This window comes from Castor canadensis, chromosome 13 (assembly GCF_047511655.1).
Source record: "Castor canadensis chromosome 13, mCasCan1.hap1v2, whole genome shotgun sequence".
In the NCBI taxonomy this organism is placed as follows: domain Eukaryota; kingdom Metazoa; phylum Chordata; class Mammalia; order Rodentia; family Castoridae; genus Castor; species Castor canadensis.
The window spans coordinates 51,565,936-51,591,917 of record NC_133398.1 but is presented as its reverse complement, the minus strand read 5'-3'; the positions used below and the strand labels follow the sequence as shown (position 1 = coordinate 51,591,917).

Below are 25,982 nucleotides of genomic sequence, written 5' to 3'. Positions count from 1 at the left end.
TAGACCTTGGCTTGATAACAGAATATGAAAAATGCCAGGACATTATAACTGTCCAAGGGACAAAAATTCTGTGAGCAGCCAGCATTCTCTTTATTTGTTTAAACAGTGACAACAGTCAGAATTCCAAAGAATTAAGTCATAGAGTCTTAATTTTCTTCCGCCAACCTTACTAGCTTGGTAGAAACAAAATATAACTGAGGACTCAAAGTATTTTATCTTTTGAATGTTATTCACTACAGTTTAATATAAATGAAACTAAAATTATTAAGGCTAAAGAGAAACACTACATTTTCAAACAAATATGAAAATTACTTCACCTACAGCTATCACAGTTTTAACAATTTTTCAGTGAATTACTTCAAGTTATTTTTGTTTAAGATTCTTGCCATGTCTATAACAATGAAGCAGATTTAGGTATATGTACAATTATGGCATGAGTGAAAAAAGGAAAAAGGAATTTTGAACCTGTATTTTTCAGTTTGCTTTTGTCAGTGTGATACAGAAATCAAACATTTAAATAAAATTAAAACTTCAAAGGCGCAACTTTCATGAATAACATTGTCAAATACATTAAGTTTCAAACTAGTTAGCAGCTCTGGGAATTCAAAACAATGTTGATTGTCCTTTCAAAATCAACTCCTTAAAATAAAAAACCTATTGGTCTGGATTTTTTTTTCCCACCAGTTTACGCCTTTTGACTCTTACTTCCCACTTAGAAAAGGCAGAGTTAAGGACTAGTAGACTCTGACCTTTAAGTCACTGCCTGAAGATGAGTCACAGGCAGACATTGCAAACTATCTAACACAATTACTAGACTGTATTTCCTACAAAGTTAAGCTCTAAGTAAAACTCTATGCTTTATTACTCACTGAAAATAGAAGACCTGTGACTACTGTAGTATGGAAAGGCACAGAGTTGCTTAGTCACACAAAGAGAACAAAGACCACCACAGGTACCCACACATGGACACATCATCCCTTAGGAATCAAATTTATTTTGATATAGTGCAGTTGAACTCTGCAAAGGAATAAATATTTAAAGTAAGTCATACAAACACTTAAAAACTTAAAACTCAACAAAAGCAAAAATAGACAGGATTATATCAAACTAAAAAATGTCTGAAATCAGGCATGGTGGTACACACCTGCAATCCCAGCACTAGGGTGGGAGTTGAAGCAGGAGGATTGTGAGTTTGAGGCCAGCTTGGGCTACATACCAAAACCCTGTCTTACAAAACCAAAAAATTAATTAAGAAATAAAAAACTTCTTCACAACAAAGGAAACAATCCACAGAAAAACAGACAACCAATGAAACTGAAAATAGGTTTTGCAAACTATACATCTGATAAGAGGTTAATATCCAAGAACTAAAACAACTAGCTAGCAAGAACATACATAATCTGGGAAATGGGCATAGGACTTAAATAAACATTCATCTTTTGAGAAAGCCAGACATGGTATAAACCCAGCTACTTGGGAGGCAGAGATAAGGAAGACTGCAGTTTGAGACCAGTCTGGGCAAAAACATTAGCAGGCCATCTCAACCAATAAGCCAGGGGAAATGTCAGGTGTCTGTAATCCAAGCTACGTAGGAAGCTGTAGGTAGGAAGATCATGGTCTGAGTCTAGCTGTAGGAAAAATCTGAGACCCTATCTGAAAAAATAACTAAAGCAAAATAGGTTGGAGGCATGGCTCAAGTGGAAGAGTGCCTGCCTAGCAAGCACAAGGCCCTGAGATGTATTGTATAGCACGAGCAATAATAGTTAGTAATAATGTATGTTTGAAAATTTCTAAGAGTAGATTTTTAAGTTCTCACTACAAAAAAACAAGTATGTAAGGTGATGGATATGTTAATTACCATGACTTAATCATTTCACAATGTGTGTGTACAAATGTCACATTACACTCCTCAAATACGGCAATTTTGCTAATTAAAATTAATAACTTCAAGATTTCTCATTCCACTTAGTTATTCTGAGCTAACTTTCTATTATTTGAATGAAAATTTACATTAGAATACCTCTGGGTAAAGAACAACAGACAGATAACTTGCCTGGCATACATGAGAACTTTGGGTTCTCCAAAACCACAAAAAAAGGAAAAGAAAAAAAGGAGGGAAGGAGGGAGGGAGGGAGGAAGGAGAGAAAGAGACAGAGAAAGAACGAACCTTTTCTTGATAAAAGATGTGTTTTCTCCACCCATAGATACAGCCTCTCCAAAAAGTGTACACGTTACATGTGCATATAAATTGAAGTGTCTCCAGGCTACTGCACAAAATGACCTAATGAGACTTTTGGTTTGTTCTCCTGTTGATCCTTTCACAATTTCCACCAAGACTATTATAACATGTACTTATACTGCTTTTGCTGAAAAGTAACTGACTCCTTACTTGGGCCCACGAGTTAACTGAAAGCAGGAGACAAGGCTGGTATCACTGACTCCATTTGTATCTGTCTTTGCTCTAAGCAAGTCACTTTGCAATCACCTTGGATTCCAGGAATGTGAGGGATAATATTTTTATGACAAAGGACAGACTGACTGATAACATCTTTATAACAAGAGACAGAAACTACCCCAAAGAAACAGCAGAGACCCTAAGAACAGACCACTAGGGAGGCAACAATGACTTGTTTATCCTGACCAGTGATGACAACTTCTCCAGAACCCCTCCCAAAACAAGGGCTAATAATGATCCACAAGAACACACCTGTTACCAAAACTTTCAATACTTATGCACACCTCTCTCCCCCTGCCCCTAAATTCTTTTTCTATTTAAGCCAGAAGCTCATGTCTATACCCTAAAGATGAAACTGAAGTGCTATCTGAACTGTGGTTGTCCATGCCACATGACAAACCTCCTTTCTCTGCCCGTCACCATGTCTCTTCATTTGGTGTATAGGGCAAGTGGCTGGACCTGACATGTGAAATCCCAGGATCGGACCCTGGAGTCTAAAACTCTGGTTTCACTACCACAGTAGAAGAAAGCTGTTAAAAGTCACTCAAGTAGGACACAGTGGTAATGTGCCTATGTCCCAACTACTCTGGAGGCTGAGGCCCAGGAGTTCAAGATCAGCCTGGGAAACACAGTGACACTCTGTGTCAAAGAAAAGATAGAATAATTAATTAATCACTGAGACATGATGCAAATAGCAGAATCAAAATGAAAATAAATGGAGAAAGACCTAGAAGTTAAAGGAATTCAAGTAAATTTTATTTTTAAAGCAGATTAAATCAAAGCTATACCAAGCTAAAGTCTACCCTTGGTAAAATGGAATCATTGCTACTGCCAAAATGATTTTGAAAAACTGGGACATAATGATAGATAATAATAATAATAGAGGTAATTAATTGTTGTGCTAATCTATGCATGTGATATAAATTATCTGTTTCACTGAATTCTCACCAAAGCCATAACTATAAATTTTCCCATTTAATAGATGAGAAACTTAAGTTTGGGCTAGAGGTAAATACAAGGCCCTGAGTTCAAAGTCTAGTACTGCCAAAGAGAAAGAGAGAGAAAACTGCGATTCAGACATTGTTTTTTACCCAAGTAAAAAATTTGGTTGATTTTTTTTTTATTTTGTTTTGTTTTTTAGAAAGGGAGAACAGACTGGGATAGAATTGGTTTCTAGTATTTCCTTTTTAATTTTTATTATTACAAATTAATTGTTCAAAGGGATTTGTACCATGCATGTCATGCACTTTTATTAGATTCACCCCATCTATATTACTTTCTTAAACTCCCTCCCTCTTCTCCCCAACTTTTTAATAATTTTTTGTAGATTTCATTACCTATTTTCATCTATATAACATATGTTACCCCCTCCCTGTCACTTTCTCCCCCTCCCCTCACCCCTTGGTTCCCCTCCCCAACAGTATCCCTTTTACAATCATGTCATACTATCATTTTTTTAGGTCTAGACTCCACACATGATTGAAAGCATGCAATACTAGTCTTTTCTGAGTTTGGCTTATCATGCTTAACATTATGATCTCCAGTTCCATCAATTTTCCTGCAAATGACATATGGTATTTCCTTTAAAGGACAACACTAATTCACTCCATAGCCATGTTCTAAAACTGGAAAATAAAAATCACCTAGAGGACTTATTAAAATGCAGATTGCTAGGTGCTGGGCAGCATACCCAGGGTCTCTGATTCAACAGATTCAAGGTAAGGTCCAATAGCATACATTTCTAACAAGCTCCATTTCTAGGTGAAAATGTGCTTGTCCTCTTCCAGGGACCACGCTTAAGACACTCACTGCCTTACACTAATCAAAACGAGACATGCTAAAGATTTAGAGGTGCAACAAAAGAACCATGAATGGTATTCAACTGAACCTAATTCCAATGTCCACACAGGTTCCACATCTGCGGATTCAATCATTTGCAGAACAAAAATATTTTTAAAGGCTCTGTACTGAATATGTACAGACTTCTTTTTCTTGACATCATTCCCTAAACATACAGTACAACTATTTACATAGCATTTACATTATATTTGGCATTATAAGTGACGGAGAGATGGTTCAAGTATACAAGAGGATATGCATGGGTTATATGCAAATGCTATGCCATTTTATATAAGGGACTTCAGTATCCTTGGAAAGCTATCTGAGAGGTGACAGTATTTGATTTATACTATACATTCTGATGAATGATAATTTTGTGAAGAGTCACCATGGTACAGAATAGTCAATTTTCAACCAGGATCAGTTCTACAGCATAGTTCAGTATCTGTTATCTTCACCCACAGAAGTCCCAAGAAACATCTCTTTCAATCTGCCTGATTTATCCCTGTATTTGATGATTTAATAATCCCAGTTAAAACAATAGTAGGACAAAATTTCAACTTAATCTTCCTTCCCTCATATTTTAAAGGTCCTGAGCATTTAGACACAGGAAAACATCATAAAATAGGCTTGAACACTAACCTGAAAATTTAAACAACACTGATATATGCATGGGGAGTTGAACTCTCAGCTCTTTCAAAACATAAAATCATCCAAGTCTGACTCAGGAGCATTGTTCTTATTTTCCCCAGTGGAAGAAAGAACAGCATTCATTTCATAGCACCTATTGTCTTTGCTCATGTGCCTTCTCTGTATCTCAGAAATCCTCCCAGCAAGACAAACAGCCCCAAGGTCAACAGAGATTCACTTGGTCCTTTCACACCTGACTTTCACACCTATATGCTAATGGTTTGGGCAATTACTGCAAGACTTGTTCACTCAGATATGTTCTACCACTCCCCTATCCCCTCCTTCCTCCCCCCACTTACTGCATACTAGAGGACAGAATGCCACCTGGAGAGATTTGAAAGGTAGAAGCAAACACTGTGGGGTGGGACTGAGCTCCTGATACTGAAGTCCTAATATTCAATCCTCAGTTTCAAGGGTGAAGAGTCAACACCCATGCCAATTAGCCAGCTATGGAGAGCATAGGTCCTGAGGGCTCTGAAGGTAAAGGCAGCTGCAGTGATAAGAGCAGCCTCTTTGACTGCTGGGCTTCCTGATTAGGTAGCAGTTTCCTTAGCTGGCCAATGAAATCATATTCTGGGAGTCATTCCTAGAAAGTCAACCCAAAGTCTGCCCTTCCAGCCTGCTTAAGATATATTAAACACCAAATCCCCTATATATCAAATCCTACCCTGCTACAACTGGCTGGAGTGGTCTGTGCCATCAACAGGAGAATCCAGACCTATGTACACTAAACAAAAAAAGATTCCTTGAAATTTTTAGCATTTGTAAAAAGGTGCTCCACAGCAAGGGAATTATTAAAATTCAGCATCACAGAAAAGACATACAACAATTTGGAAGATCTGGATTCTACTCCAGACTCTTCCAGTGACCTTGACTAAATAAGAATGTAAGAACTGCTACATGAATTAAAGCTAATCCCAGGTAAGTCGTCCTTCCCTGGCCATACCTGACACATTAAACATGTCCAAAACTTTTCAATCATTCTGAATTAAGATCTGTTCTAAATCATATGGAGCTAATGAAAAAAGTGATTATAAATCTGTTTAATTGTCTGTAAATAGGAAAACTATCAAACAAATAATTTCAGATAAAGAAAACTATGACATCCAACATAGTAGCCATCAGCCACATACGGCTACAGAGCACTTGAAATGTGGCTAGTGAAACTGTGGAACTCTATTTTTTATTTTATTATTTTAATTAATGCAGATTTTAATTTTAAAACTATAACCAATTCAATTGCTAGAAAATCGTTGCATATGTTTGAAACAACTTGAGCATATGAATCTACATTGTTCAACTATACAGTTTATGAAATCTAAATACATTCCAGATTTAGAAGACTTAAGTATGGAAAAAATGCAAACTACATGCAAATTATTTTTATTACATGTTGAAATTACAATATTTTGGATATTGTTAAAATTTAACTTTTTCTTTTTTAAAACATAAAATGACAAATATGGCTGACATATATGTCTATCAGACAGGGTTCCCTTAAAGTAACATAATTTACTCACAATAGTCCTGACTCATGAATAAACAAATAGAAATAAATCTTAAAAAAAAAAAAAAAAAGCTGAGCATGCTGGTATACACCTGTAACCCCAGTACTCAGGAGGCAGAAGGCAGGATTTCAAGTTTGAGGCCAGTCTGGGCTGCAAGGTAAAGCCCTGTTTCAAAAAACAGAAAGGAAAGGGAAAGGGAGGAGAAGGAGGAGGGGAGGGGAAAGAGATATGCAAGTTAATTTTCTATGAACTAGCAAAGTATGAAACCTATGAGGAAATGTAGTCTCTGCTTAGAGGAAGAGTTCATTCCTCTTACCCTACTCTTTTCCAAAATAAAGTTAGGCACAAGTAGGAGGGACTAAGCAGGACAGTATACCACTGTAATATGAAAAAGGCCTTAAGCCTGTGACTCACAGAGGTGAGCGTGCCCAGGTATAAAGGACCAAGGAGCAAGCCATCTTTTGTTTTCTTCAGGGGAGGGGCAGGTACTAGGTGAATTCAAACACTTCAATGTAGGCTCCAGGTACCTTTTTGTAAATACAACTAATTAAATCTCACCAGACTTTGTGTGAGGTAAGTAGGGAGCAATGAGGTCCTCTCCCAGTTATACTAATGAGGCCCATTAAATAAAGAAAACCCTAGCTTGTTGTCACCTTAGCAAACCCAAGGACTCTGGCTTGGTGACCAGAGTCTCACAGTACACAAAATTTACCAGTCTTATTCATTGACAGACATACATGCTCATTTTTTTTTTATTTGTATTTGAATTTTGTAGATTAAAAAACAAAATTTGAAAGAACTAAAAACAAAGAAGGAAGAAAGGAAGGAAGGAAGAAAAGAAGGAAGGAAAGAATGAAAGAAAAAGAAAGGAACCTTTATTGTAGGGGAAGGTAACAAAGCATTCTCAATTCTTCTTCCCATACATGCTCATAATGGTAAAAAATACACATGCTACACTTTACTTCTTTATATTCTTTCTTCATCATGAGTATTTAATAAGTATTAGCTCCTTACAACAAACTAAAAAGGTCAAAATCCTGTCTGTTTATTTATGAAAATTAATTACATTCAAACACCTCATTGATCTCCCACACACTATGCAGGATCACTATGCACTAGACAGTGACGAGTTATATCCAACACTTTGCATATTAGTTAACATACCTTTTTGGTTTTTTCAAGCTCAGTTTGGACATCAGAAGAAAACTCCTGAAAAACACACTTTACTGCCTCGAACTCATTTTAGTCCTGGATAAATTCAAATTTGGAACCCACCACTGGAGAGCTGAGAATCTTGCAAAATAAGTTCTTAGCCTCTCTTAAAGAGCTTTTTAATCCATTTGCTTTGAGCAATTTTACCCAGAACTCTGTCTGTAATGGTGAATCACAAAGAAGACCAAGGCTCAAACCAAAAAAGCAACCAGCAACAGAACAACTTGAAATACAACTTTCTTTCCAGTAGGTAAGACTTACCAAGGTTTCTATTACACATTCCTCCTCAAACATGCCTAGAGATAGAGCCTTGAAATAAAGCCATCAACATTCAATTTTTACTTAAAATAAATTGAATGTGTACAGACTTTTTGTCATTATTCCCTAAACAGTACAACTGCTTACACAGCACTTACATTGTATTAGATATTTTAACTAATCTGAAGGTGATTTAAAATATATGGAAGGATATGTGTAGATTATATGGAAATACTATGTGATTTAATATAGGGAAAGTGAGCATCCTCAGATTTTGGTATCCAGTGGGTTCCTGGAACCAATCCCCTATGGAGACCAAAGGACAACTGTATTCCAAAGAAGCAATGCAAGCTATGCTACATTGCATTTGTTAACTTACACAGAAGGATATTGCCAAATTCCAATTCCAGATTACCATGGATACACTCAATTCTTCTGGTGCATCTTTAAGTTCAATTTATCAATGGGTTTAGGGTTGATGAAGGAAACTTTCAAGATCATGTTTCTTTTTTGGAGGCTGGATGAACTCAATCTGACTTAAATATAGCAAACCTCAACAATTCAGACTCTGCTGTTTCTCAAGTTCCTAGATACAACAGAGAGTGGTAAGTTAATGTTTACCTTAGCATTATCAATGTGAAGTGGGAGTGGGAGAGATTTTTAAGCAAAGGAATTACATAAACAAAATTAAAGAGGTGTTAAACAAATTCTTTTCATTCCCTTTAGAAGTTCATTTACATACTGACAATGTAAACAGCAGCCACAGTAGTGCTTTGATCTGCTAATTACAAAACATTTTTATCTTTTCATTAAATCAGGAGTTCTAAGAGGCCACTTTAATGATTAAAAGGGCAGTCTAAATAAGTCTCCTCAATTCACACAAGAAATTCACTTGAAAAAAAGTTTTGTTTTGTTTTGTTTTAAACTAAAGGAGACTATGCAATTCTTTTAACCCTTGGTGTGGTTGGCTTGTTTTCTGAACACAACCTAAAGGGCTGGTCTCAAATAAGATCCTGAGAGCAAGGACAGTTGATTAAAATGCTCAAGCTGTTAGGGCCTGCAGCTAACACAGATTGGACTGAGACTCCATCACAATTGCTGAAGCACCACATTGATCTCCCTCACACTATGCAGGAACACTGTGAACACTTTACATTCAATACTTCTTCACAGATGTATTTTCCATTTTGGTAGGAAAATACTATTGCCTTTCTCTGTTTCTTTAAGTGATAATTAACAACTACAAAAAGCATTTGAGGATCTTTATCATTACTCAAAAACAGAAATTCCTCCCTCTAGTTTGAAAGTGGCTCAATTCCTACCCCTCCCACCCTTTTCTCTCCATCTCACTCTCTCCTCCCTCCTCTTTTTAAAACAGGGCCTCCCCATGGAGGCTGGCTTAGAACTCACTGTCCTCCTACTCCACTCTCTAGTGCTGAGATTACCTGCATGTACCACCATACCCAGCATCCCTTTTAATCTTTAAAACAAAAAAGTCCTGTATCTGATTCTCAACCTACAACTACAACAAAAACTTTTTCATTTTTAAATTCTTAACTATAATTCTTTTCCTTATAAAACAAGGGTGAACCCCAAATACCCCTTTTTTAATTAATAAAGTCCAGTTTTAGAAGAATTGTAGGTTTCAGAAAAATTAAGCAAAAAGTACACAGTTCCCATATATTCCCTCTGTCCCATTTTCCCATTAATATCCTGCATTGGTGTGACACATTTGTTACAACTGATAAATTAATATTGACAGATTATTAACTAAAGACATCTCTTAAATCAGAGTTCCCTCCTCGTTTTGTAAAGTTCTGTGCATTTCGACAAATACACAATGATATGAATCTACCATGACAGTATCATACAGAATAGTATGGCTGTCCTAAAAATCTTAATATGTTCCACCTATTCTTTCCTCCTTTCCTCTTTCCAAGCCCCTGGAAACCACTGATCTTTTTTACTGATTTCACAGTTTTGCCTTTTCCAGAAAATCAGAATCATACAATGTGAGCTCCTAAATTTGGTTCCTTTCACTTAACAATATACATTTCAGGTTCTTCCATGATCCTTCATGGTTTGACACCTGGTTTCTTTTTATTGCTGATTAAGATTCCATTATCTAGATGTACCATGGTTTATTTATCCCTTCAAATTTCTGGCAATTATGAAGAAGGCTGTTATAATATTCATGTCTAGGTTTTCATGTGAACAAATTTTTCAACCCAGTCAAGTAAACATATAGGAGCATGATTTCTGGATTGTTCTATGTATTAAACCTTTTTCAGTGCCATAGCACCATATCACAGACTGGGTAGTTAAAACAACAAAAGTTTAGTTCGTATAGATTTTGAGGTTCGGAACTCCAAGATCAAGGTGCCAGCTGCTCCAGTTTCTGGTGAGGACCTGCTTTCTTGGCTTGTGAATGGCCACTTTCATTGTGTCCTTAAATGGCAGTTGGCAGATAAGGGGAGGCTCTTTGCTATCTTTTGCTTTATTTTTTCTTTTTAAATGTATTTTTAGATGACAAATAAAAATTATATATACTGATGGTATACAACATCCTGTCTGTTTTTATAAGGACACTGATTCATCCTATCAGGGCCTCACCCTTATGACCTTATTTAACCGTAATTACCTCCATAAAGACTCTATGTACAAATATAGTCACATGAGGGTGAGGCTTCAACATGGAAATTTGGAGAGAATGGTCCATAACATATGGTAAGAGTATGTTTAGCTTAGTGAGAAAGTGCTAAAGTGGCTGTATCGTTTTGCATTCCTATCAACAAGGATTGAGAGCTCATGTTGCTCCACATCCTTCCTGGCAGTGTGGCAGATCTCAGCCATTCTCACAAGTGTGCAGTAGGACTTCATTGTTGTTACTGTCAATGTGCACTTCCCTTACAGTATATGATATGAGCATTTTCACAGACTTATATACCATGTGCATCTTCTTTGGTGATGTATCTGTAAGATATCCTTTTCACTGTTCAAGAGTATTTCCCAAAGTGTTGTCTCATGGCCACTTTGGGGTGAAAGCACCTGTACTGCCTGTTAGAAATGCAGATTGGGTCTCATCTAGTGCTAATGTGTTAGATTTTTCTAATAATGCACTCAGGACTGAGAAGCATTAAATGGACAAGATAAATAATTGGGGGAGGGAAAAACGACTGGAATTGTCAGCCTCACTCTTACTGGACTCATTTGTTTAGGGACCTGTAACCATATTTTCTCACAGGTTGCTGACCTTTTAATCACAAAATCTCTTTAAAAATAAAACTGTAACATGGATGGCTACTGTTACAATCAGATGGTCAAGATCATTCAGTGATTAAAAAAAAGGAAACTGGGAACTGAAGCATCTGACCTCTATCCCAAATGTGATATCACTGATTTCCTATATATCCCTTAGGAAATTATTTCAGGGGAGGGAGGACCCTGAAGGGACTGGATCTATTCCCAAAATAAGCTAAACTAACTTGCCATAAAAGAGATGAGGCACAAGTTGGGCATGCAGCTGGAAACTGAGATAAGAAAAACACCATAGAAGCTAATTATTCAATGTATGACAGGTCACAAATCAAACTCAAATTTAAAGCCCTAAATTCAACCCAAAGAGGGTTTATTATTATTATTATTGTTTTCTTTCTGAGGAAGGGGTTGAGGGGGAGAATAAGTACAGAAATGGCAGAATTGCCTCACTGGGCAGTGGGGTGTGGTTTTCCATTCATGTGAGTGGAACAAGACAGGGGGTAGGGAGAAGAAAAGGAGCAAAAAAATAAGAAAATTGAAAAGAACTATTTCTAGTATACTATTTTTTCTTATCTGTTTTCTATAGGCTTTATTTTGATTTTTTTAAAAATAGTTTGAATGAAACCTTCAATTTGTTTTTCAACAAAAACCATTATTCTCTCCTAAGTAGAAGATCTGATGAATTAATTTCCTTCAAACTTTCTAGGTAGTAGCCATCCAATTCATTGATAAAATACCACATATAAAATTTTAAATGCATGATTCTACAGTTTAAGATAAAGTTAACATACTAATTTCTTTTAGACTTTTAAAAATGAAAATTGGTAGTTTAATTATTGCATATTTCCAACAGATAGTCAAGAAAACAATTTCCCAGTAAGTTCATATCTGCATAGAGAACTTTCAAAAACACCAATAAGATATAAAACAGATAAAATGATTTTCTCTCATGACTAAAATGATTTCTCTCAAACTATAATCAACTATAAATCAGACTATTTAGTCAAAACTTAATTCTTTTGGTAATAGCATATAGTAATAAAATTTTAAACCACTAATTTATTAGCATTTTATCATTTATAGCATATCATACAATCTCTTTTTTATTCACTTCTATTATCACTACTCTGGGAGTTAAACATGGGAAGCTAATCTGTCTCTCTTCATTTTACAGATAAGACAGAGAGTCCCTGGAGGCTAGGGAAATTTTTTTTTTTTTAACTGCATGGCCTTTAGCACACCAGAGCCAAATTCAAACCTATGACTTCCATCTCTGAGATATCAAGGAACCCCCTACTCCTTCCACCTTATAAAAGTGCTTAATTATAAGAAGCACAGGAATGAAGATCCTCATTTTTAAGAATTAAAAAAAATCCATTAATTTGGCTTTTGAGTTCACTACAAAGCCCGTAAAAAGATTCAAATATTGGGACGTTCACAAGCTTGTATTTCTTAAGGTCCTTCTATGATGGTGATGGAGTTCAAGATCATTGTGTTAACTTCCAGGAAACCCTTGATAGTGCAATGCTACCTGCCAGGAGAAGCTACTCTGTAGATGATGAATGGCCCTTTACAAAGTTACCTATGACAGGGGTTGAAAAACCTTTTTCTACCTTTCCTTTCACCACTCTCTATCTTAATAAGCCTCCACAGCAGTATTACATTCATTTCAGAGGTCACCAACTCTCCAACCTTCTAAACAGCCAAGACATCAAGGTAGATGAAAATGGCATCCTTCCTTCCCAGGAGTCATGACACCCTTTGAGATTAGCACTAAATACGAAGAGCATCTACACTTACTGTCAACGTGAGACTTTGTATAAGAACACCAGGGACACTTGAACACATTTATCTCTCCCTCCAAAACATCTATTTCAGAGAGTAACTGATCATAATTCTAACATTAAAGGACTGAGTTTCAAGTCTTCAAACCCAAAGAACTTTCAAACAATGTTGACATTTTAGTAAGTGTAGTGACATTTTGAACTTATTAGAACTCTTTTTTTCTTTTTAACTAGTTTACTGAATTCCCTAACAGATTCAGTAGGGTTTTTCTCTAACTGACAATGCGCCTGTCACTAGGAAAGAAGCCTATGCTGCTGCCCCCAGTCTGCAGCAGAGGTGCTTCACTGTAGAATCATCAGGGCACTTTTATAGAATGCAGTTCCCCAGCTTTCACTCTCAAAAGGATCCGAGTCAGTAGGTCTCTTTAGCTTTCAGGACACAGCATTTTTAATATGGCAGGACTCTACTGTAGGTGGTATTCCGAGAAGTGCACACAGCAAACACTGCCACAGAAAGACTCAAACAAACTTATAAACAGACATTTAAAAACACCTGGGGCTGGTGGAGTGTGAGGCCATGAGTTCAAACCCAAGTACTGACAAATAAAATCAAAGCCACTTGTGAGGGCTGGAGTGTTAGCTCAGTGGTAAGGTACCATGCTTTAATATATGCAAGGCCCTGGCTTCCATCCCCAGCACTGCAAAGTAAAAAGTGACTGAAGATGACTGAGAGAGCACCAAAGTATATTCCTGACACAGGGACGGCTTGTGCAAAGGCATGGAACTATGGAATGTTTGAGAAACAAAAATTATCTAAGAATTACTAAACATGTGTACAACCTGAGAACTCATCCTTGCCATAGATGGTCAATGTGAAATTTTTTCACAGAAAAAAGGGTTTTAAGAGAAAGGTGTAGCAAAGAGGTGAATGATAACACGTGTGTTTTAAAATGTTTTTGTGGGTGAGGAGACATATGCCTGTAATCCCAGCACTTCAAGGCTGAGAAAAGAGGACAGAGAGTACCAGGCCAGCCTAGACTAGAGAAAGATCCTGTCACAAACACAAGTCACCACCACTGGCACTGTAAAGGCTGCTTTGTAAGGAAGATGAAATTAAAGGCGGAAAATGAGCTCCCAAAAGAATATAAGACCTGCTAAGAATTAGAATGAATAGAAATTGGGGAGTCAATGATCTCGATCACATAATTTTCATTCCCAAGAGACACTAAGTAAAATTTACATCAGAAACAAACAAAACAAAAGCAAAACACCAGGGACAAGCCTATGGGTGAGCATTTTGCCTTTTCCAATTGACTATCCCAATAACTTTAAGTGAAAGATGGGAAATTGGATTTTTCCCATTTTTACTAGTGCATATTAACTGTACTGTGGGGGTTTCCACTGGGATGTCTCCAAATAAACTCTGATCATATTCACCTTCTCTACTTTTCTTATCCCCTACCTTATTTTTTATCCTTCTTGCATTTCTCAAATGAGCTTCATTATGACTTCTCCATACATTATCACATTATTCCCCACATCCTCTCTTCCAATTCCCACCTCCTGTTAAGTTCTTCCCCAGACGGTCCCCCATTTATACTCATGCTCAGTTTTTTTCTTTAGCTCTAGCTTCCACATATGAAAAACATTTGGTATTTGTTTTAGTCTGGCTTAGTTCACTTGACATAATGACCTCCAGTTCCATCCATTTTTCTGCAAATGATATAATTTCATTCTTCTTCATAACATTCATCTGTTGATAGGCACCTCGACTGATTTCATAACACAGAGCCAAGTGAATAGCGCCACAATCAACATGGGTGTGCAGGAATCTCTTGAGAAATTGGACTTTTAATCTCATAATCCACCCACAACTTAACTATGTCATTTGGTTATTTCTGATCCACATCTCCCCTTCCATTTTATATGTGACTTTAGAAACAAACCAGAATAACCATATATTAGTTAATAATGCATACGTCAGTTTGCTAGGTCTAAGACTGGGTAGCATAAGCAACAAAAATTTTCTTTGTCACGGTTCTGGAAGCTGGAAGTCCAAAAGCAAGGTGTCAGGAGGGTTGGTTTGGTTTCTTTTCTTTCTTTTTCTTTTTATTTTTTTGGCAGTACTCTCCAACAGCCCTAAGGTTGATTTCAAGGCCTTTCTCTCTCCTTGGCTTATAGTTGGCTGTCCTTCCCTGTGCCTTCTGATCTTTTCTCTCTGTGTCTGTGTCCTAATCTCCTTTTTTTTTTCTTTTTTTGCAGTACCAGGGTTTGAACTCAGGGCCTACACTTTGAGCCACTCCACCAGCCCTTTTCTGTGATGAGTTTTTTCAAGATAGGGTCTCACAGAACTATTTGCCCAGGCTGGCTTTGAACTGTGATCCTCCTGATCTCTACTTCCTGAGTAGCTAGGATTACAGTTGTGAGTCACCAGCACTGGCTCTAATCTCCTTTTCTTATGAGGACAACAGACATTTTGACTAGGGCCCACCCCTATGACCTGATTTCACCTTAATTACCTCTTAAAAGATTCTGTCTGCCAAAGGGAAAAATTCTACCTCCAAATATAGTCACATTCTTAAGTTAGGACTTCAAACGCATGACTTTGAAGGACATAATTTGGCTTATAACACTATAGCTAGCTATACAGATTTCTCATATTTAAAGTAAACTTTACTCAGAAAAGCCTAAAAAATTCCTTAATAAATACTCATAAGCAAAGAGCAAAAATCAATAAATAAAACCACTTACGCTCAGGACTAGCCATGCCTCCCCTAGAATTCAAGTTCACTTCAGCCAGAGGGTTACCAAAAGTCTGTTTCATCATTCCAAGATTAAGAATCAGCTCTGAAACTATCCTGGGAATTTTAAGTCACTCCATAAGGGCAACAAAATTTCAGACAAGTTGCTTTCACACCCATCCCTGGTGATAAAACCAAAGAAGCAATGAAAGAGAAGGCAAAGGTGGGGGAAAGTTTATGTAGTTACATTCCAACACTTGCTCCCAAAGCTGTTAAGTGTATGATGGCATTCCTGATGTCCATCTCCAGAACTCGGTAAAAGCTCACAAAATTTTCCTGAACTACAGCTAAATTTACTGACACAGACATTACTTCTGGGGCAGCATGACTCTTCAGAAACCATAAGCATATATGAAATTAAAAAAGAGAACATCAGTATTATAAATTAAAATGGGCTACATACTTGACTAAAATCAGTTTCCACTCATAAGAATCACCTCTCTCCATCCATCCCCAGATCTCCACATTTAAAAATTACTGGAGAAATTGGGTTATAGACAAAATTTTATATTACCACATTTCACTAAATTAATCATAAGATCAAGCACAGTAAACATCTGCCATGATATAAACAATGTCAAAAACCATATGCCAATAAGGAAAAGCAGAGGGGGAAAACAGAATAGATCTTATATCTGTCCTTTTACATGTAAGTGCTATTAAACAAAAGAAATCACCAGCATGCAGTACCAATAAAATAGCAAACTCAGATTCATCAATAAAGGATTGTCAGTAGATGCTAAAAACCATTAGATGAAAGGCTTGTGGAACTTGACATTCGAAAGATATAAAGTCTCACACCAGTCACTCTGTGATTGTGAAGGGAAAAGCATATCTTGTAAATGGCTTTTGCCACTTTAGTCAACTGATAAAACTCAGTATCACTAATATTGGAATAATCAACACTAGGTGCCCCCTGATAAGAAGTGACATACGAAGTACCCATGGAACTTCCTTGCTAAAAATATTTAGCCTACATCACACAAAGCTTGTCAGTCAAATTCTAATTCTCAAGAAATACAGGGATAGAAAAATTCAAGGTAAATGACTTTATAAGCAAATGATCACATAAATCCAGATTGAAGGAGTATCTATAAAACAACTAGCCTGGCCTCTTAAAAGATGTCAAAATCAAGACCACAAAAAAGTAGACAAGGAGGGAATGCCCTAGATCAAAGGATACTAAACAGATAGGACACCTAACGGTTAATGTTAAGTCTCGGATGTGATCACGGTTTTGAGGTATCTAGAAAATTATTATTGTTCTTAGGACACCCATTAGAAGTGTTCAGGAGTAAGAGGTCATGAATCTTCAATTTACTTTCAAAGGATTGGGGAAAAGCAATATAAACAGACACCAAGCACATGAAGCAAAGCATTAACAGCTAATGAATCTGAGGTATTGTATTTTTTTTCAACTTTATTGTAGGCTTGAAAATCTTCAAAATAAAGTTGATGCTCTAGTCATGTCACGGAAATAAAAAATAAAAGGTGTGAAGACCACTCAAGATTAAAGAGTGAGAGAGAAACAAAACAAAACAAAAAGAACCAAAAAGAGTATCTGGAAGGAAATGGGAAGTTTAAAAAGGCCTCATATTACTATAATAGTAGATACTAGTAGATAATTTATTTCTTGGACTGGAAGCGTGGCTCAAGCAGTAGAGCACCTGCTTTGCAAGCACAAAGCCCTGAGTTCAAACCCCAGTCCCCCAAAAAAAAAAATTATTTTTTTCTTGTGTGTGATAATGGTAATATTATTTTAAAAAATAACATCCTGATTCTTATAGAGTGTGTGCCTACATTTCAAGGCCTTGAGCATGGTGACAGCAACTCACTTTTAAATGACATGCACATGCATCAAAAATTGGCCATATGTTAACAAATGGGGACATGTGAGCATTTGCTTCATTCTTCTCTGAACATAATTTCTATGTATTTTAATGATCATAATCCAATGTTAATTTTATATAAAAATTACTATCAGATTTTTTCTCTACTCTCCACCTCCCACAAAATCACATACACCATCTTTGTTACACTGTACAAACAAGTCCTGCAGATGTATACATTTGTCTAGTCCAGCTCTGTCCAATATGGCAGCCACAAGCTACCTGTGACTATTAAGTCCAGGAAATGTGGCTAACAACTGAGGAAGTATGTTTTAATATTCTTATTCAATTTTAATTAATTTACATTTAAATTTAAATTGGCATATATATCTAGTGGATATTGTTTTTGACAATACCAAAGCTAGAAATGAAAGACAACATAACTTAGAAACTTAAATTATGGGCAGACCTAAGGAAAAACTATTTTAGAAGACTTTGTTACCAACTAATTCTAATTCAGGAATTGTCTCCTTTGGCTTTTCTTATAGTACTTTTCCATACTCCAAAAATTACATTCCTAAATAAAAGCCTGCAGAATTAAACTAATTAAGCTTTAAACTTTCCCCCAAATCAACAGAACTACTAGGAAAAACAGTGCTTTTAATCAAATGTATATGGAGTACCTGGATTTCAGCTGTCACAACTGTCAATACTGATAAAATGAACTAATTTTTTTGGTGGTTTTCATTTCACATAATAACCTCCATTAGAACATCAAAAATATGGTTTCACTTAGAATAAGTTATTTTAAACACATACCGCAAGAGACATCTATGGTAAGACAGGCCTAGTTAAGACTACTATTAAGTATTGCTGCTATGTAATACCACAGTCAGTCAGTTACCTGCTACTTGACTTTGACTAAATTTTGTGCCTCAGGGATAACTATACTTTACTCTCAGGGTAACGATACCTACTTTATAGAATTACTATAAAATTTGCTAAGTTACACATGAAAATTACTTAGACTCATACTGGCACATGGTAAGCATTCAATGAATATTAGCTATTACCACTTCCTGTCACCTAGATCTTGAGAGAAACAAGACACACATATAAAGCTAAACAGAGTAACGTTTACAAAAGCAGCTAGATGTATTCTTATTTAAGTCTTGCTCAACATACCAAACAATGTTCCTTCAAAAACTCATATGGGGCAATTGAAAACTCTGGAATGTTGACATGTGCCCCCCACCCCAAAAAAAGGCAAGCTGTTTATTTATTTCCCAGATGTATAAATAGACAAAACTGTTTTTGAATCAACATTTTTATTAACGAAAGTTAGGCAAACTTTAAAAAAAGCAGCTTTATTGAGATACAATTTACATACTACAAAATTCACTTACTCAAGTATGTACTGCAAAGGTTTTTAGTATACTAAAATATTTTGCAGTCATCACCATAGTCAATTTTAGAATACTGTCATTAACTCAAAAACAGCTTCTATACCTGTCAGCTACTACTCCCACTGTTCTCTCCCCACTCCACCCTACAACCTCCCCTGCCCTAAACAACCACTAATCTACTTTCTACCACTATAAATTTCCCTGTTCTGAATGTTTGGTATAAATGGAATGATATAATATGTGATCGTTTTTCACTGAGCACAGCGACTTTAAGTTTCACCCATGTTGGAGCATATATCAATATTTCATTCCATTATGTGGCCAAATAATACATGGATAAGCCACATTTTGTGAATTCATTCATTAGTTGACAGACATATGAGTTCTTTCTACCTTTGGCAACTATGCAATACTATTATAAATATTCTTATACAAGTTTGTGTGTTGGACCTATGTTTTCATTTCTCTCGCATATACACCAAGCAGTAGAATTTCCAGGTGATACAATAACTCTATGTTTAAACATTTAAGGAAGTGCACTATTTTACACTCTGCCAGGAGTGTGTTAGGTTTCTGATTTCTCCATATCTTCACTAATACTTGCTACCTGGTATTTTATTATAGCCAGATACCAGGTAGGACGTGGTTTGTCACTATCATTTTGATTTCCAATTCCCTGATGACTAATGATGTCAGGCATCTTTTCTTGTGCTTTATTGGCCATTTCTTTATATTTTTTTGAAAAAAATCTGTTCAGATCCTTTACCCATTTTAGTTGACTTGTCATATTACTGAATTGTAAAAGTGTACATGTGTGTATTCTAAATACACTTCCATTATGAAATATATGATTTTTAAATGTTTTCTCATTGTTTTCACTTTCTTGAGTGTTATTTGAAGCACAAAACTTTTTAATTTCAATAGACTATACTTTACCTAGTGTTTCTTTTATTGTTGGTACTTTTGGTGGCATATGTAAGAATCAACTGCCAAATCTAAGGTCATAAAAATAAATCCATTTTCGTCTAAAAGTTCTAAAATTATAGCCCTTATATTTAGATCATTGATTTATCTTGAGTTAAGTTTTGTATATAATGTGAGCAAAGGGTTCAACTTCATTCTTTTGCATATGAATATCCAGTTCTCCCAGCACAATTTGTTAAAAAGACTACTATTTCCCTTGACACCTGTGTTAACCAAGGATACCTAGGTTTATTTCTGGACTCTCAGTTCTTTTCCACAAATTTATATTCTCATATCAGTACAACACTGTTTAATTACTGTTGCTTTCAAGTAAATTTTGAAATTGGAAAGTATGAGTCTTCCAACTTTGTTGTTCTTTTCTAAGATTGTTTTGGCTATTCTGGGTCCCTTGCAATTATATCTGAATTTTAAGTCAGCTAGTCAATTTTTTACAAAGAAGTCAGTTGGGATTCTGTTAGGGATTGCACTGAACCTGTAACAATTTGGTGTATTGCCATGTTCATAACATTAAGGGTCTCAAATCCATGAACATGGAACGTTTTTCCACTTGTGTAAACATTCTTTAATTCTTAAAGTGTTTTATAGTTTCAGAGCATAAATTTATTCTTAATTTGTTAAGTATATTCCTAAGTATTTCATTTTTTGATGCTATCATAAGTGGGATTGTTTTCTTAATTTCATTCTCATATTGTTCATTACAACTATATAAAATACTATTGATTTTGGTATACTAATTTCATAACCTGCAACCTTGACAAACATTTATTTTGGGGTAGTACTGATAACACCCCAATTCACAGTAACTGATACACTAAGGAGGTAAATCTTAGAGAGTACTTGGCACTCACCCTAGCAACAGTAGATGTTAAATAGTGGCCTCTACTACTAAAATATTTATGTATCAAGTGCTTTACAAAAGGGTCTTACTATAAAATATTTACCCAGCACCTATGTTCATAAGTGATAGACAAGGATTCTTTAGAATTCTGTCCACAAGGAACTAACAATCTTAGAGCAGAAATAGACCCACTTGTTCATCAAGTTATTTATACAGACATTAGATAACTGCTTTCCTTCATGACAAAATTGCCTTTGCTCACTCTTTAAGAGCCTCAGAAAGCTGCCTATTTGTGAGCCAGGCAAATGAGGTTAAGCCTCCTCATTTTTTCAATGTTTATTACTAAACTCTTCCATACCTTCTCTGAATACAGGTATTGTTGCAGAATGCTGCTGCTGCACTGCCCTGTACTCAACTAGGACAAGGAAAGTTTTAGTGTCTTATAATTAGTAGTTTGGTTTTTCTTTCTCTGAAGCCTACTTCATGCTTCTGAATTTCCAGAAAAGAGAACAAAGAAAAATGGGAGTCAAGGAAGAGAGAGATTACAATAGGTAAGGTTTCTACAGTACTGCAGTCACTGATCCTATTATTCTATAGAGCTTACTAATATTTTTTTTAACTGAAACACTTCCATTCCAAACAGTCTTCTAGCTTAGACATCTGCTTAGTGTTCTAAAACACCACTTAAAAATCAACCAGGTCCTCCTTTGTCTCAGCAACATTTGCTTTGCTTTTAAATAATTTCTAAATTATAGTTATTTGTTGAAAAAAATAACAGCCACAACCTACAAACCACAATTTGTGCCACAAAGTCCAATCTTAGCCCAGATCTATTTTTAACTTCATAACAGTTTGAGCTAAAGAATTTCATCACATTGTTCAAGTTGGGTCATAAACAGTCTCTGAAAAGAAAAGCAAAACAACATCAAAATGCTGTATACACCAAAAATGGTACAAATTTGAAAAGAGATTCAGGTTCAAACATCTGCTACATAAATGGAAACATAACTGTGCTCATCTTCAATCTTAACTTGCCCCTTAATGCTTCCACAAAACTCCCTACCTTCTTATTATAACTCAATTAAATTACATTGAAATTCACCTGCTTACTAGTCTGTCTCCCTTCCCCATCATACAAGTGTCAGAGCTTTACAAGCGCAGAAGTCATGCTGCTGAATAGATGTGTAAATCTGGGAGAGAAGTAAAACATGCAACCTGAGGCACTTCTATCCCACCCCACAATTATCTAACCAGATGTTCACTAAAAATGACTTTAAACCAGGCACTGGTGGTTCACATCTGCATACTTAGCTACTTGGAAGGATGAGATTGAGAGGATCATGGTTCCAGGCCAGCTCAGGAAAAGAGTTTACAAGACCATCTCAACAGAAAAAAGCTGGGTGTGATATTACACACCTATAATCCCAGCTACCTAGGAGGATCAAGGTCCAGGCCAGTCTGGGCAAAAAAACCAAGATCCTTTCTCCAAAACAGAGCAAAAAGGGCTGGAGGTGTGGATAAAGAGACAGAGCACTTGCCTAGCAAATGCAAGGACCTGAGTTCAAATCCCATACCACAAAAAAGAAAGGCTCTAGTTTTGCTTCTACCCTACCCTTCTACTTAATCCAAAAGCTAACCAACAGCTACCATGTTATGTGTATGTGTGTATATGTATATACATATATGTGTGTATACGTATATGTATATATACAGTGTTAGAGATCAAACACAGGGCCTTTGCCCATGGTAGACAAGTACTCTACCACTAAGCTACAATGCCCAGGCCTCACTATCATTGTTAAAATGAGGTGACTACAGCCTTCAGAGAAGCACTGATCAGATCATATCTTCTTTAATGGTAAACTGCACTGTATATAAAAGAAATCACCAAATAAAGTTATGGCATTCACAGAACTGATTCTTATTAAATAAAATCCATTCAAGTTTTAGATACCTCACAATACCCCTTTAAAACTATACTTTCATGAAATGTTGAGCTACATAAATGGAATGCATTCTGTATTTATACAATGAACCTGGTAGGAAAGTTAACCAGTCTGAGCAAATCACACCATTAGTCTGTAATTTTCTTTCCCAAATTAGAGTTATTTTCCTCAAGGTCATTTCTCTGCTCTACTTCATGATCAAGTAGGAAAAGAGGGGGAATGAGAATCAAAGGAAAAGCACCATGTCAATGACCAAGAGATGCACCAATTTTCCACTCATCCAAAAGGCTCAAATAACCAGAATTTTCTTGATTAGTTCCATGCAGTGATGACAGATTTTTAAAAACATGATCCTAAGATATTAAGTTCTCCCAAGTGCCTTCAGTTTCTAAACGGAAATTAAGTTACATTCTAAAACAAATAGTAATAGTATGCAAAAAAAAGTAGCATGAAAACTGACCATATTTCTCTCCATTGTCCATGGTAAATCTGCCAAGCCAAGAATTATAGCCTCAGAATGCCTCTCATTAGACTAACCTGAAGGCAGACACAGGACGCAAAAGCATAGCACAAACCACAGTACAGCAGTGGTGAGTTTATGAGTTGGAGTCAAAGGAATGAATTTACATCTTAGTTATACTATCAAAATCAGGGTGACCACACTACCTATCATCCAAAGAGCAATACCCTTGACAGAGATACAGGACAATAGGCATAAAGGGGGACTATCCCCAGCCTTATAGGACATTTGGTCACTATACTCACAAGCCACATGGAGCTTGGGCAAGTTACTTAATTTTCAATCTTGTCACCCTGCATCTGTAAAAAGTGAATAACAAGGTGCAGAATTACACCTTAGGTAACTAAAAATTGCTTCACTATCTCTTTTCAGCTATATACTACTATATTCTATGAAGTTGATCCAGTGAGTTCAGAAACTGCAAAAACATCACACAGTCATTAAAAAGTGAAATTCAGAGAGATGAAAATCTAATCTTAATAGATTAAGGGAAAAAAATTTAACCCACACTAATTTTGTCTCTTATCAGATGTTTCACTTGTAGTTTTCTAACATACTTAGCTCAAATTCTGTTACCTGAGCAGAACCACTCATGTCCTGTTTCCACAGCTTTCTTCTTCACAGCTTCATAAAAGCACTCATCTTGTGTATTATGATTTTTTTAAAGATGTCTGATGCCAGACTAAGCACTCTAGAAGACAAGAACCACTTCTATTCCTATATTGTTCTCAATGCCTAGTGCATCAAGAACCTTGGTGGTGGTGCTCAAAGCTGAATGAATAAATGATCAATATTTTAGAAATACAGCCCTTCATTAGCCAGTCCTGACTCTCTGGTGTACACACATTTACAAACTGATCTGTAGCCGGCATGGTTTTACGCTACACTGGGCTGTATAGCAAGATCCTGTCTCAAAACAAACAAACAACAATGACAAAAAAAAAGGTCTGTACCTACATATGTCCTTGTCTTTTCCCATCACTCTCCTGAGGGGTAATAGTAATCCAGAACGCTGCTTCTCTAGAGTCACTTTGCCATTTCCCTAGTGGTAGCCCGTTGTGAACTCTAATTAAGATAAGATTTGGGGAGATTCACATTTTAAATCTTTATACTGAAGCTTCTGAATCTTTACACACCAGATTCTTAAAACTCTTATTCTTCATTCAAAGAAACCAATGCTAACAACACCAAGTTACCTCCACCAATGTCCTCTTTTCTCCTGCTCTTGGTAAACTTTCTTCATCTAAATTGTAAAGCTACTCACAGAAATTGAGATATACTTGACAAAGACTTCTCTAGTTATCATGGGAGCATCACAATCCACTGAGAAAACAATTAAAATCAAAGCAAATTAATTTAGTCCAAAATTCAACAACATTGAAATGCCTTCAATGGTTTAAAAAAAAAAAAAGATTTTAATTTGTGACAAAGGCCCAGGGATCCCCAAAGCATTTCTAGGGATTCTTAAAAAAAAAAGTAGAGTCAATCACAGGCATGTTCTTGCTTTCTCTGCATCACTGCCCCCCAGACTCAGACTGCACTAGGGGATGTTCAAGACAAAACAATGAAGCATTTGACAACCTCCAAAAATCTGAATGGCATTACAGAAACAGTGAAACTTCACTTTGGGCTACTCAGTAAAGTACAGACATACTGTGATACACAGGCCGCCTTGAGCTCAGAATATTCTAAATGACAAGAAGAAATGATTTAGGCATTTTGTATTCAGAAATACTTCTCCAGCTGACAGATCAAGAGTAGTCATAAGAAATTTCTTCTGCCTATTTCCCAAGGGCCATGAAAATTTACCTGGCTAATCTTCCCCAACCAGCACAGTAACAACCTGCAACTGCCTGTTGAAAATACAACTTTACTTGAAAGGAAAAAAAACAACTCTAGCAACAGCTTGTTCTTATCCCAAACTCAATAACAACAGTAAGATGAAACAGTAAATGTCTACCAAGATAGACTTGGAAACTGTGATTTTACTATCCCTCCTCCTCCAGTTTCTTTTGCTCCACAAAAATAATTTTAGCCAGATGAGAAAAGAAAAAAAAAACTGCAAACATAAAGAGGTGTAATTTCAGTGTGAGTACAATATTAAATGTCCTGAAAGTAGACAGATCCTCAATAACATAGCTTCAATAAAAACTTCCTAAACCCTTTTCCTTTTTTGTTCCTTTGAGAAAATGGTGAAGCAATTTGCATTTACAGCTTAGTTCCTGTTTCCAAAATACCCCTTTAACTTTTTCTTTTCTCTTTTTATGGTAGGTATAAATAGCACCAAATTGTCAAATCACAGCTATTTTGTGTGCTACCTATACAAATAGGACTGATTTCTGGCCAGCCATAAAACAATTACTGCCGAATTCCTCTGGCTCTTTGATATCCAGCCTGTCTACAGGGCTTCAAAGCTGATCTCCAAGACTTTTCTTGGGGCACTGCTAAAAAACAACCTCAACAGAAACACAGAAGATAAAATGCTCCCACTCCTATAAACACACAAAGACATAACTACAGAAATAAAACAATTCTGCAGCATTGTGGAGGGGAGGGGTCCCCCGACAGAATTAGAGAGGTCCAAGTCCTCTGAATTGCTTTTTAGCGATGTGGATCTATCCACACTAGAATGTCTACCCCAGAAATCTTCAGGA

The 25,982-nt window shown here is 36.2% G+C and overlaps 1 protein-coding gene across 3 annotated transcripts in view; it reads right to left on the bottom strand.

The window, feature by feature from the left end:
* Window positions 1-25,982, bottom strand: part of Mllt3 (MLLT3 super elongation complex subunit) — a 276,781-nt gene that overhangs the window by 229,975 nt on the left and 20,824 nt on the right. The gene's annotated exons all lie outside the window — the stretch shown is intronic.